Source organism: Chiloscyllium plagiosum, chromosome 36 (assembly GCF_004010195.1).
Source record: "Chiloscyllium plagiosum isolate BGI_BamShark_2017 chromosome 36, ASM401019v2, whole genome shotgun sequence".
NCBI classification, from domain to species: Eukaryota; Metazoa; Chordata; class Chondrichthyes; order Orectolobiformes; family Hemiscylliidae; genus Chiloscyllium; species Chiloscyllium plagiosum.
Window position 1 is genome coordinate 21,960,481 of NC_057745.1, and position 14,403 is coordinate 21,974,883.

The 14,403-nt window shown below is 39.4% G+C and overlaps 1 protein-coding gene across 8 annotated transcripts in view; it reads left to right on the forward strand.

Annotated features, from left to right (window-relative positions):
• Positions 1–577: 577 nt before the first annotated feature.
• Positions 578–14,403, forward strand: part of mef2aa (myocyte enhancer factor 2aa) — a 186,833-nt gene continuing 173,007 nt past the window's right edge. For 7 of the 8 annotated variants that reach the window (XM_043677528.1, XM_043677532.1, XM_043677530.1 and 4 more), the window contains exon 1: positions 579–722. The gene's annotated coding sequence lies outside the window, so the exon portion shown is untranslated. Of the gene's footprint in view, positions 723–14,403 lie in introns of all 8 variants that reach the window. The other variant, XM_043677534.1, reaches the window with a different exon arrangement.

Consider the following 14,403-nt stretch of genomic DNA (forward strand, 5'->3'; position numbering starts at 1 on the left):
TCTTTTTAGAGTAATGTATCAAGTGAAGAGCACTTTTTAAAAAAAATACAATCGGAACTTTTTGACAAATTTCTTTAGCCTACAAATCTGCTTTGTTTTTGCTCATCATCGATAGGAATGCAGGCATCCTGTGATGGTTGCTTTGTTGTCAGATTAAAAACCTGATTTTTGAACAGTTTAACCTGAAGATAAATACTTTTGAACAATTAAGTCGCCATACTCGTATTGAATGAATCATGACTGTGACACAGTGGTACTGTCATTGCCTCTGGGCTGGAGGGTCTGAGTTGAAGTCTCACCTGCAATGGACGTGTATTGTAGCTTGTTTGAATAGGTTGAGTTAAAATGGCTATTGAGTTAATTTATTAATGTTGACATTGCAAAGCAAATATGATATTTTAGAAATGTGAGCCATGGCATAGTGATAAACATATGTCGGCGATTTAATAAACATGAACCTGTTCATCACATTTAGTACAAATGAATAATATACTTTTGTCTACTCTAAGGTGCAGTTTAGTTTGCTTTTTCTTCCTGCTAGCCATGGTGGTGCTCTAATATACTTTCCAAATGTCTTGCAGTTGGTGTTGAGAAGTGTACCGATGCAAAGTCATTGCATGAGAGCAATCTCTAAGGTGACCTGTATACTGCTTTATCCAACTACCCACCCTTCTCTTCACCGCCTGCCTCTAGTGAGAGAGATTGTTGAAATCAAATAGAACGTAAGTATTCTACTTACGGAATTCTACTTACTCTACTTCTTACTTGTTAATACAATTGGGCTACCATGTTTCATGAAAGCAGTCCACCACCACTTGTCCACACCATTTGGGGGTGCGCAACAAATGCTGACTTTGCTGGTGTCATCGATATGCCATGAATCAATCAAAGACTATTTCCTGGGTTGCAAAGTATTTAGATTAGATTTTTAGATTAGATTCCCTCCATTGTGGAAACAGGCCCTTCGGCCCAGCAAGTCCACACTGACCCTCTGAAGAGTAACCCACCCAGACACATTTCCCTCTGACTAATGCACCTAACACTATGGGCAATTTAGCATGGCTAATTCACGTGACATGCACATCTTTGGACTGTGGGAGGAAACCGGAGCACCCGGAGGAAACCCATGCAGACGTGGGGAAAATGTACAAACTCCACATAGACAGTCACTCAAGGCTGGAATTGAACCTGGGACTCTGGCGCTGTGAGGCAGCAGTGCTAACCACTGAGCCACTGTGCTGCCCCTTTGATTTGCATCTGTCAAAGGAGTGATTGACATAAGCAAGTTGCTGGAATTTGGAGCCTAAACCTTGAAGTAATGCTAATTAACATAAATAAAGTTAAATGCACAAAAATCTGTGAATGCTGCAAAAATTACTGGAGAACCTCAGCAGGTCTAGCAGCAACTATGGAAAGAAAGCAGAGTTAATGTTTCAAGTCTGTTGACTCTGCATCTGAACGATGTATGTAAATGTGTGAAGATGCTGATGAGTTGCAGCATTGTTACACGAATGTGAAATTGGTTAGCTTAAAATATCCTTGTATTGAGATTTGCTTTCTGATGTGCAAATCAGTTCTTTGCAGAGATTTGTAGAAAAATATTCACACACTCTAGTTTGCTTTTGAGCAGTTTCATTAGTGCTCAGTTGTTAATGACAGAAGATGTAGATTGTGGTAATAGGGGTATGAGCACAAGAAACATTTGAACAAAGCTACACCTGTTAATTCAGCTTCTGACAGGAGGAAAAGTCAACAGATGGTTCAGACAGCATTGATGTTGATGTAAAGCAAAGGGATACTAAAGCTTCCTCATGACTACAATTTAAACATCTCTTTAAGGTTGCACAGTCAAACCTCCTTGGGGTGGCTTCTATTGGTTTGTGATTTCATGCAGCTTTTTCTTTAGCATTGTGGTGGGTCCAGCCCAGGAGTTCGAAAATGAGGGGATTGGGTCCTCAAGCCAGAGGAATGAAATGGACTAAGTGGACTTCATCTTAAATTCTCTCTTTTTAAAATTGTTTTCTTTTTCTCTTTATTGTGGAAGTATTAGTCTGAATGTTTTCTGTCTGCATTTTCTAATTTATTACAGTAGTCTTGTGTTTTTGAACATCTCTAATGCTGGACTTTTTATGTCTTTACTTTCTATTCTGAAGAATTTGTATTCTAAAATCTGTACCTAGGTACCTTTGTACCTAAAGATGGCACTGTAATTGGTGGATTTGTATACTTTTCACTGTCATCATGTGACAGTAAAGCTAATTCAATTCAAAACTCTGGATCTTCTGGCTGAACAATAGGAAGTACTTTCTCCACATTAGACTTGTGGATGTTTTAGAAGGCTCAGTGCCATGTTTGTTAAGAAAATCTAGGGATAGACACTGAACTATTGCCAGGGGTATCACATTCCAGAAAATATATACAGAATAGATGTTATTTGCAGGCAAACAGATTTGAATGAAACATGAATAATAGTTTTGAGTTTGCATTCTGCTTAGAACAACAAACTTTTATGACTTTATCACAACAGAAACTTAAACTGCAGTTCTGATTTCATGTAGATTATTTTTAAATGTAGTTAAGTGAATTAATTATCTGGTCACAAACTTGGAATGTAAAATATAAATTTTTCTCAAATGTTGCTGCTTTCAGATCAAAGCTGCTATTGGCTCTGAAATGCTAGTCTCGGCCAATGAGAGAGTCAAAAATTTTAACTGCACAACAGTTTTATCTGCTTAATTCACATACCTTGTTTATCATATATTGGAGTTATCTTGAATCTTCTTGAAAATTTAGTCTATTGCTTAAAAAAAACTATTATAAATGTTATTGGCAGAAAGCTTGTCATTTGAAATTGGTTCTTCAAAACTAATAATGGTACATTTTATATATGTTCAGTGAAATACTTTACTCAGCTGACTTTTAAAGTCATAGAGGTATACAACATGGAAACAGACCCTTCGGTCCAACCTGTCCATGCTGACCAGATATCCCAACCAAATCTAGTCACGTTTGCTAGCACTTGGCCATATCCCTCTAACCATTCCAATCCATATATCCAACCAGATACCTTTTTTTAAATTCTGTAATTGTACCAGCCTCCAACTCTTCCTCTGGCAGCTCATTCCATACATGTACCACCCTCTGGGAAAAAGTTGCCCCTTAGGTCCTTTTTATATCTTTTCCCCTCTCATCCTAAACCTATGCCCTCTAGTTCTAGACTCCCCCATCCCAGGGAAAAGACCTTTGTCTATTTATCCTAACCATGCCCCTCATGATTTATAAACCTCTGTAAGGTCACCCCTCAGCCTCTGACACTCCGGGGAAAACAGCCCCAGCCTATTTAGTCTCTCCCTATAGCTCAAATCCTCCAACCCTGAAAACTCTTGTAAATCATTTCTGAACCCTTGCTAATTTCACAACATCCTTCTGATAGGAAAGAGACCAGAATTGCACGCAGTATTCCAAAAGTGTCCTAACCAGTGTCCTAACCAATGTCCTGTATAGCCACAAAATGACCACCTAACCTCTTATACTCCATGCTCTGACCAAAAAAGGAAAGCATACCACATGTCGCCTTCACTTTCAAGGAACTAGGAGCCTGCACTCCAAGGTCTCTTTGTTCAGCAACACTCCACAGGACCTTACCATGAAGTGTATAATTCCTGCTCTGATTTGCTTTTCCAAAATGCAGCATCTCACATTTTATCTGAATTAAACTCCATCTGCCACTCCTCAGCCCATTGGCCCATCTGATCAAGATCCCGTGGTACTCTGAGGTAACCTTAGAATCCCTACAGTATGGAAACAGGCCCTTCGGCCCAGAAAGTCCCCACAAACCTTTTGAAGAGTATCCCACTGCGACTCATTCCCCTACCTCATTAATTTACGTTGATCCCTGACTAAAGCACCTAACTTAAACATCCCTGAACACTATTGGCAATTTAGCATGGCCAATTCGCCTAACCTGCACATCTTTGGACTGTGGGAGGAAACTGGATAACCCGGAGGAAACCCACGCAGACATGGGGAAAATGTGCAAATTCCATACAGAGAGTTTGCCTGAGGCCGGTATTGAACCAGGGTCCCTGGTGCTGTGAGGCAGCAGTACTAACCACTGAGCCACCGTACTGCTGCCTTTGCTGTCCACTACACCTCCAATTTTGGTGTCATCTGCAAACTTACCAACTATACCTCCCATGTTCACATCCAAATTATTTATATAATGTCAAATAGCAATGGACCCAGCACCGATCCTTGTGGCACACCACTGGTCACAGGCCTTCAGTCTGAACAGCAATCCTTCACCATCATCCTTCTATCTTCTACCTTTGAGCCAGTTCTCTGTCCATATGGCTAGTTCTCCCTGTATTCCATGAGAGAAAATCTTGCTAACCAGTCTCCAATGAGGAACCTTGCTGAACGCCTTACTGAAGTCCATATAAATCACATCTACTGCTCTGCCCTCATCAATCCTCTTTGCTTCTTCTAAAAACTCAATCAATTTCATGAGACATAATTTCCCATGCAAAAAGCCATGTTGACTATCCCTAATCAGCTCTTGTCTTCCCAATGCATGTAAATTCTGTTCCTCAGGATTCCCTCCAACAGCTTGCTCACTGGTCTATAATTCCCTGACTTTCCTTTACCTTTCTGAAATAATGGCACCACATTAGCCAATCTCTAGTCTTCTCGTACCTCACCTGTGACGATAGATGATACGAATATCTCAGCAAGGGGCCCAGCAATCACTTCCCTAGCTTCCCACAGAGTTCTAGGGTACACCAGATCAAATGTTGGGTACTTATCCATTCTATGCATTTTAAGACATCCGGCACTACCTTCCCCATAATATGGACATTTTTCGGGATGTCACAATCTATTTCCCCACATTCTGTATCTTCCATGTCCTCCTTCACAGTAAACATTGCAAAATACTTGTTTAATATCTCCCCCCATCTCCTGTGGCTCCACACAAAGGCTGCCTTGCTGATCTTTGAGTGACCCTATTCTTTCCCCAGTTACCCTTTTGTCCTTAATGTATTTATATCTATCAACCTTCCCTTTCACCCTAACAGGAGTATACTGTCTCTGGACTCTTGTTATCTCATTTTTGAAGGTTTTCCACTTTCCAGCCGTCCCTTTACCTGTGAATGTCTGTGAATCAGCTTTTGAAAGTTCTTGCCTGATACAATCAAAATTGGCCTTCCTCCAAATTAGCACTTCAATTTTTAGATTTGGTCTATCCTTTTCCATCACTATTTTAAAATTAATAGAATTATGGTCATTGGCCCCAAAGTGCTTTCCCACTGACACCTCAGCCACCTGCCCTGTCTTATTTCCCAAGAGTAGGTCAAGTGCACCTTCTCTAGTGGGTACATCCACATACTGAATCAGAAACTTTTCTTGTACACACTAAATTCCTCTCCATCTAAACCCTTAACATTATGGCAGTCCCAGTCTATGTATGGAAAGTTAAAATCCCCTACCATAATCACCTTATTATTATTCTTACAACTGAAATCTCCTTACAAATTTGTTTCTCAATTTCCTGCTGATTATTAGGGCATCTATTGTACAGTCCCAATAAGGTGATCATCCCTTTCTTATTTCTCAGTTTCACACAAATAACTTCCCTGGATGTATTTCCTGGAATATCCTCTGATTGCACCTGCATTGGAAAGGGACTAATACACTGGCAGGGAGATTTGCCAGAGCTGCTTGGAAGGATTTAAACTAGTAAGGTTGGAGGATGGGTGGTAGGGAAATAGTGAGCAAAGAGATCAGTCTGAGACTGATATGGTTGGGAAAAGGAGTGAGTCAAACAGTCCGGGTTGGTAGGAACAAAATGGAGAACAAGGTAGGACTGAAATTTAAACTGCATTTACTTCAATGCAAGAGGCCTAACACAGAAGGCAGTTGAACTCAGGGCCTGGTTCGGAGTATGGCACGGGGATCATAGAAGTTACAGAAACATGGCTCAGAGATGGATAGGACTGGCAGCTTAATGTTCCAGGATACAAATGCTATAGGAAGGATAGAAAGGGAGGCAAGAGAGGAGGAGGAGTGGTGTTATTTTGACTGGTTATAAAAATTTGAAAGGAGTGCTTAAGTATGTGTAACAATGACAACTTTGGATTTCCTGACTATACTGTCGACTTCTGTTCAAGTGTTCAAAAACATACACACATTATAGTGTTACTTTTTGCTAGGTGAAATGTTGTAGTGACAGATCTGCAACAACTGTTGAGTGCAGCTCCAACAACCAAGAAGCTTTAATACCATAGAGTCATAGAGATGTACAGCATGGAAACCGATCCTTCGGTAGTGGGAGACACAGCAATTCGATTGATTGGCACCCCATACACCACAGTACAACTGCAACAGCGATTCCATCTATAAGATGCACTGTAGTAATTTGTCAAGCCTCCTTGGCAAATGCCGTCCACCACCTGGAAGGACAAGGTCAGCAGGTGCGTGGGATGACCAGCACCCATAAATTTTCCTCCAAACCACATAACATCCTGACATAGAACTTTAATACTTTTGCTTTGCTATCGCTGTGTCAAGACCCTGAAAATCCCTTCTAAACACTCCCAAAGCTGTGTGTCCAATCACATTGGAAAGTCCAATTAAGAACAGCATGCTAGAAAGCATTGAAACTGACATCAACAATAACAGATTTGTGGTTATTTTGAGGATATTAAATATTTGGTTACCATTTTTAAAAAATTCATTCAAATGTTCAATACAGAATAAGCAATCAGTAGTTGATATTTCCTAATGATTTTAATCGGAGATTTTATTACAGACCTGTGGAGCAGGTGGGACTTGAACCCTGGACGTTTTGGTTCAGGGGTAAGGAGCACCACAACTACCATGAAAGCCTTTCAGTAAACTGGAGGAAACTGAACAACAATTATGCATCTTTTTTTAATAGTAATCGCATTGCATTTTTCTTCGCAACCACCATTTGTAAACCAGCACACAAGGCCATCTGGTTAAATAACTTGTACTGTTCATGAGCACCATTCTCTTCCTTTTGCTGATGTCAGAAAGAGATGTATCATTGAAGTTATTCTTTTCACCCTAAGGTAGAGATTTCAGTGATGACTTTTTTGCTTAGAGCTGAACTTTTGTCATGTGTAACATTCCTTGAATCTTGACCACTGATGGCAAGTATTTTCTTTACAGTCAATTACTCTAAATTTCATTTGAATCGCATTCTTCCCTGCTTAATTAACAAACCATGCAAAATAAGAGGGTAGGTTCCTCCAGGGAGGAGAAATTTAATACCACATTATTAATTGTTGATTTGAGATTTTCAGGTATAGTAATATTTTAGAGAACTATATGGTTCTACATTAATGAGCATGATGGCATGCACAGAATTGGATTTTGATTTGTTGGTTAAAGCTTTCATAGTATGCAATGTCGTTTATATTTATTAATACCTCTTCAGGCATTAAATTTCTCTCTGTATTGCCCTGGTGTTGCTTGAGCCCAGAAATTCACCATGGTCTATTTTCTATGACCATGTTCTACACCATGGTCATATTTAACGAATGCTGTTAAATTGTTGTATTTCTTTTGAGTTCCAGTGGGTAGCATAAATGTATGCACTTGTATCATTTTAAGGGTGAATGGCTTGATCTCTGGTGTGCTTCATATGGATGATATTTTGTTTGCTGTTTAATATTGGAAATGTTTGAGATGTTTGAATGGCCAATCCTGCTTCTTGTGTAGGTCCTCCTTTTAGTTTCCAGACTGCTATTTTGAATTAATTTTGGTATGCAATTGAGGGAACATTTTGTCATGTATGTTCTACCTAGTTTTATGAAGAAGCCTGCAAGAGGAAGTTGAAATTTCAGCTTAACAGATGGCTGAGTCTTTTACTTTCTCGACAGAAGTTGTATTTAACAATTTATTACAGAATGCTCTTTCTTCCTACCCCACTGCACTGCCCCCACTGTCTTGCTTGTCTAGTTCAAGTCGCAAACATTTAATCTCATTGTAACTCTCAGACCCAGACTTCACGGACCTGATATATGAATTACATTTTTGGCAACAGTCATCAAATTAATTTGCAAATTGAAGTCTGCAAGTTCACGTGCGTATTGCAGCTCACTGTATGTGTCTGGTTAATCACCTCCTCACACTGTCTTGCTTCTGTTTCCTAGCATGTGGACAACAGCTTGATGTACAACTCTACAATTTTTCCAAACATAATGTCAGAAACAACAGCAGTCTTTATATCCTCCCACACCCCTCTTTGCTAAAACATGGGGAGAGGAACTCACTCTCAAGTTGTTGACAGCTGCTCCTTAAGATGTAGGAGCAGATTTCGGCCATTCAGCCCATCTAGTCTGCTTCTGCTATTCCAATGCAATCATGGTGAACTGTTTATGCTCCACTTCACTTTCCTGCCTTCTCCCTACAATGCTTGATCAACTGTCCGTAAGACCGGTCTGTTTCTGTCTTGGCCTTGAATATTCTTAACAATGCCTCTGAAGCTCTTTTTTATAGTAAAGAATTTCACAGATTTTCCACCGTCTGAAAGTAGAAATTCATCTTTATCTCTGTCTAGAAAGGAGATAATCTGAGATTATGCCATCTGATGATTATTAGTTTTGAAAGAATACTGAAAAAAATTGTAAGGCATGATTTCCTCTTCACAAAGTCATAAATGAGACCATCCCAGTAAGGGAAGCAAGCTGTATGTACTCCCCCAGATAAGCCCTGTAAGAATCTTTTACGTTTCAACGTAGTCACCCCTTATTCTTTTCAGTCCAAATTCACATAGATCTAACTTGCTCAACATTTCTTCACAAGAAAACCCCTGTATTCCCAAGATCAACCAAGTGACCCTTCTCCAGACTATCACCACTGTCAGCATAGCAAACCTGTTCAGATATTCCAGGTGTGGTCTAATTAGTGCCTTGTATTGCTTTAGCAAGACTTCCCTGTTGTTATATTCCATTCTCTTTTTAAATAAAGAGCAACATTTCATTGCCTTCCCTGTCACCTACTGAAACTGTATGGTAGCTGTATGTGATTTATATGTCCCTCTGTGCTGTAGCTTTCTTTAGTATTTCTTTATTTAAATGCAATTCAACTCCATTTTTATTTAACTTTTTTTTTCTAATTAACCTGTTCAGAGGTGTTATTACGTGCCTGTGGAACAGAAGAGACACTACTTCTGTACCACATGAGGGCCAACACCTGTCTCCTTTCTACCAAAATGCATAACCTTGTATTTTCCCATATTGTATTCCATCTGCCAAGTTTTAGCCCACTCACTCAACCTGTTTATATCCCTCTGCAGACTGTGTCATTCTCACCACTTGCCTTCCCACCTATTCTTGTGTTAACCACATATTTAGTGAAAGTATGTTCACTTTCCTCATCTATGTCATTAATATATATAGTAAATAATTTCAAACCACCAGCACTGATCCTCCATTAGTTTATACTATGAAAATATCCTCTTCATCCTCTACCCTGCCTTCTGTTTGTTAGCCAGTCCTCTGTCTATGCTAATATACTACACTCAATACCATATCTTATTGAGTAGCCTCATGTGCAGGGAGAAAGTGAGGACTGCAGATGCTGGGGATCAGAGTTGAGAATGTAGTGCTGGAAAAGCAAAGTCGGTCAGGCAGCATCCGAGGAGCGGGAGAATCACCGTTTTGGGTGTAAGCACAATGAAAAACTTAAAACGTCGATTCTCCTGCTTTTTGGATGCTGCCTGCCCGGCTGTGCTTTTCTAGCACCACACTCTTTGACTCTAACCTCACATGCAGTATCTTATTGAACATCTTTCGGAAATACAAATGTATTAACTAGTTTTACCTTTTATGGTTCCTGCTTATTAGTCCTTGAAGGAATGCTAAAAAAATTTGTAAGGCATTATTTATCCTTCTCAAAGTCATGCTGGTGTCAAGGAGAGACTTCCAACCTTTTGTTGGAAGAAAGTTTCCGGAGAATTTATTGGCAGCACTACAATCCCCAATACTGAGGAACATGGACTAATGGACAAGATGGGGGTTTGGGGTGATTGCTGGTTTCAGTAAGTGGAGGGTCCATTTGTGATTAAAAGGGAATGTTTAGCTTTCAGCAGCCAAAGGATCTGAAAAGAAGGATTCTGTATCCCTCCCTCCCTCCCCCTACATGCCACTAGATTACTGCATAGTGTCAACCCTTCTCCTACTCGTGCCCAGCCACAGCTATACTATTAGCAGGGGTGGGGTACAACACTTAAGTGACATTAATGGACCATTTTAATGGCATCAATAGGCTGAAGGGTAGGTTGGTGTTTCTAATACCTGTGTGATCTCCTGTGTGACAAAAAAAAATTCATTGGTCTGAGTAGGATGCAAGGCCTCATGTTGGGTTATATACTTTGGTCCTCAAACCCACTGGTAGAGGAGTGTAACATTCAGCACTGTTGTGTATTAACAAAATCTGAAGTTGTCGCTGCATTTTCCTATCCTCCAAGTTTGTTTCTCAAAATCTGTTTCACTGATGGGGAGGCAAATACGAATCAGGCATCAGGCTGTGCAAAGAATGGAAATTTTGCAAAAAGCGTCTCTATTGAACTCTCTGCATCCTTTGCAGTGATTATATGTGACTTGGTGAAAGTCATGAAGTTAGCTGTTTGCCTTCATAGTCCATGATATGGGTGTGCATAATTCTGGATAAGGGAGAGGAAATGATGGTACATTGCCTCCCCAGTAGCCTTTAATAAGACATTATTGCTGGACTGTTAGTCTAGAGACTCTGGTAATGTTCTCTGGGGACCTGGGTTTGAATCCCACCAAAGCAGATGGTGGAATTTGAATTAAGAGTCTAATGATGACCACACATTAACTGTCGATTGCCAGCAAAAGTCCATCTGGTTTACCAATGTCCTTTAGGGAAGGAATTTGCCATCCTTACCCAGTCTGGCCTCCATTTGACTCCAGACCCATAGCAATGTGGTTGACTCTTAACTGCTCTCTGTGCAATCGGATGGGTGATAAATGCTGCCTCAGCCATCGATGCTCTTATCCTGTCAATGAATGTTTAAAAAAAAAACTACAATTCCAACAGGAGTAAGGTTTTATTTTCTGTATTCATAGCATGGACAATGTGAAAAAATTGATGCTCAGCTTGTATCAGTGCGAAACATACAGCTTTTTTATCTGTGTAATACCCTTTAATGATGATTTTATGCTGTTGATGATTAACCGTGCTGAAATTTGATTTGTTTCCATTCCACTTACATACTCAGCCTATAATTGTTTGGACTCTGCTCATTAAAACAGATATGCAGGTTATTAAGAAATGAAGATGATGTCGAATGAAATGCAAGAATGATGAGGAAATATAACGAGGAACAAAGGGCACAATTGTTCTGTCACTTATTTCACAGGAGCACAGACGTGACGGGTGAACTCTGACTGTAGAAACAGAATCCAGTGGAGCTGTAGAATGCAGTAGTTTGAGGGCCCTAGCAGAGTTGGCTATCACATTCTTTTACTCTTTGAAGCAAAGTGATGGATTCTGTAGGCTGTGGTGGGGTAGGGGCATCCAGTGTTTATGGCACTAGACTAGCAATTCAAAATAAATTCTGGATCAGTGGTGCTGGAAGAGCACAGCAATTCAGGCAGCATCCGACGAGCAGCAATTCAAAATGCCTGGGATCAAATCCTATCATGCTTAAATTGGAAAAATGAATTTGGTAACTCCAGCAATTTTGCGTTGGTATTTGACAAAAAGGTTGGAGTGAACCCCACTTCTGACGGACCTGTTACCATTTATGTGTTGGTCTACATGCAACTCCATTGCTGTAATACATAGTTGACTCATGGGCAACAAAAATACTTTCACAGTGCCACCCACTCCAATAATGTTTGAAGTGCAGCTGCTAGTATTAGAACAATAGTGCTGTAGCTGAAGGAATGGAGGTGTGGACTGTATTTAAGGATTAAAAGCAATGTCAGTGACGTTTTACAAAAAAAAAATCACGGATCATTTGTTCTGATTGTACTTAACAAATGTTATGATTTTCACATTTTTTACACTGCAGTTGTACTCTCTAACAAAAATTTATTAATAGCTTCCAATAATGTGTTGGGAACAAACTGGATTTGAATCAGTCATTTTAACACAAGGGTGAGTAACAAGCAAACTTTAACTGTGTTTATATAATGACGTTGTTTGTATCTTCTTTCCAAATTATGACAACTTCTTCCAAAGTAGATTGGACCGAGCAAAGAAGAATATTTGTAAAATAAAGATACGTAGCAGGAACTGCTTAGCTTAATCCTCAGTTTCAATTATTAGTTTTTAACAATGGCAAATCATGACACCGTGGCTCAGAGTTTGGCTAAATTGAAACATAAGTCCCAGAATCACTAATGGGGATAAAACTCTAAATTAACAGTGCATGAATTTTTCAGGCATTATTTCTCCTTTTGGTTGAATCAGACTTTTCAGAGGAATTGGTATATGCTAAAGATGAGTTGATTTCACATTATGATTGGTCAATTTTAGGAAAATTATTATTCTTTGAATGCCTTTGGGAATCTTAAATTATCTTTTGGCATAAGATTGAGGAGAACGTGATTGTGATCAAGTTCACATGTCAGTATGGGAAAGAATCCAAAAGTAATTGGTATAATACATGTTTATTTTAAACACATCCTTTTCTGGTTCTGGTATTTACAAGAGTAAGATTTTCATATTGGCTGGAAGATGTGATGAGATACTCCCAGGAGATTTTCATAGCTAGTGAAATGTGCTGCTAATGGCTCAAAGGTTTTACATGTATTTTGAGAAAAGTGTTTCTTATGCTTTCCTCTTTAAACTCTTACAAATAAGTGTTTGAACCAAAAATAGTGTCGGGCATGAGATCCGACCTAGATAGCTCATGCTGTGTCTTCTAATTGTGATGGGATCCTGACCAAGAAGTGAACTTGATTAACAGGTTCTGCTTCCAGCTAGAGGGAGGACATCCCAAGGTAGCTTATTTGACCAATTCGTCCATGGGGGTGGGATGGAAAAGAAGCCTTGGGATGTGGGGAGAAGGGGGCTTGCATGAAGAACTCCTCCTGGTCCACAGGGAGTGCTTACCACCTTCTCAGAGCTGTCCTCCCCTTGCTGCCATGTTTCCTGAAACCTTCAAATGCTTGGCTGCCACCTCTGGAGAAGTCTGGAATTAATAGGGTTGGAGCTGGTATTCTGACTTGCTCTGAGATTTTTCTCATCTTGTGACAAAACCCTGCTATGATCATTGCCAATGACGAGCAAGAACACTTTAGTAAACTTTCTTTTACCAATAAAATGTTTATATTAATTAATAACTAAGATTATTAATTTAGCCTTTGTAAATTATTGACCAGGGTTATCAGACTGTATGTGGATGGTGACCCTTATTATTTCTTTTTGACAAGAAATGTTATGATAAACTACTGAACTGTGGACGGATGAGAAAAGAACCAATTGTGTGCTTGGCCAGAGATTAGCTGCTTCTGATTGTTGGCCGTTAATTATTACCTGAAAGATGATATTCAAGCTGTGTATGTGAAGAGTTGGCCAAGAACATTCTCTTCACTTTAGATATGTTGTTGTGGAAACATAGTTTGCTCTCAGTAAACATTTTGATTCCTGATCTTTTAAAGTTGCCATGAGATGAAATTTTATGTATTGCTACAAATGGCTTGAAATTTTTCTTTAATGAACCTTTTTACTATTTGTTGACTGTTTTCAGTTGGATAATACAATTTCTTGACCAATGAAATTTCCTACATATTTAATAACATAGGAAGTGTTTTGCTGATAAGTTCCAGCTGATTTTTTTTTTTTGGTTAAACTTTTTGTGTTAAGTAGTTCCTTGATTTCAGCTTCCATAGCTACTGCTACGAGTGGACCTTGCACTCCCTTAAAAAAACCTAAAATGTAAAATGCTAACAGATCATCAAACTGATCTAGTAACTCATAACTGGACATCTGTGACAGGCTGTTTGCTGTTAGCAATGTGTGACCTTTATGGCCTGACTTATCCATTCCACTACCTTTACCATTTAGCCAGAGGATCAATCCTAATTTAATAGTGTACGGAAGGGCATATTAGGAGCAAAGTCAGGCATGCTTAAAAATGGGGTGTCAAACCGATGAAACTACAATACATATGAACTACTTGTGTGCAAAACAGCAAAAAGCACAGGTGATGGACATGTCTAAAAAATCCTTCAGTTAATAAATCACATTTAAGCTTTGCAGTCCTGTTATATCCAATTGTGAATAGTTGTGGATAATTAAACTACTACAGGAGGTGGGTGATCCACAATACCCCTGTCCTCAAGAATGGAGGAGCCCAGCATATCAGTGTAAAAGTGAAGGCTGAGGTATCACAATTTCATC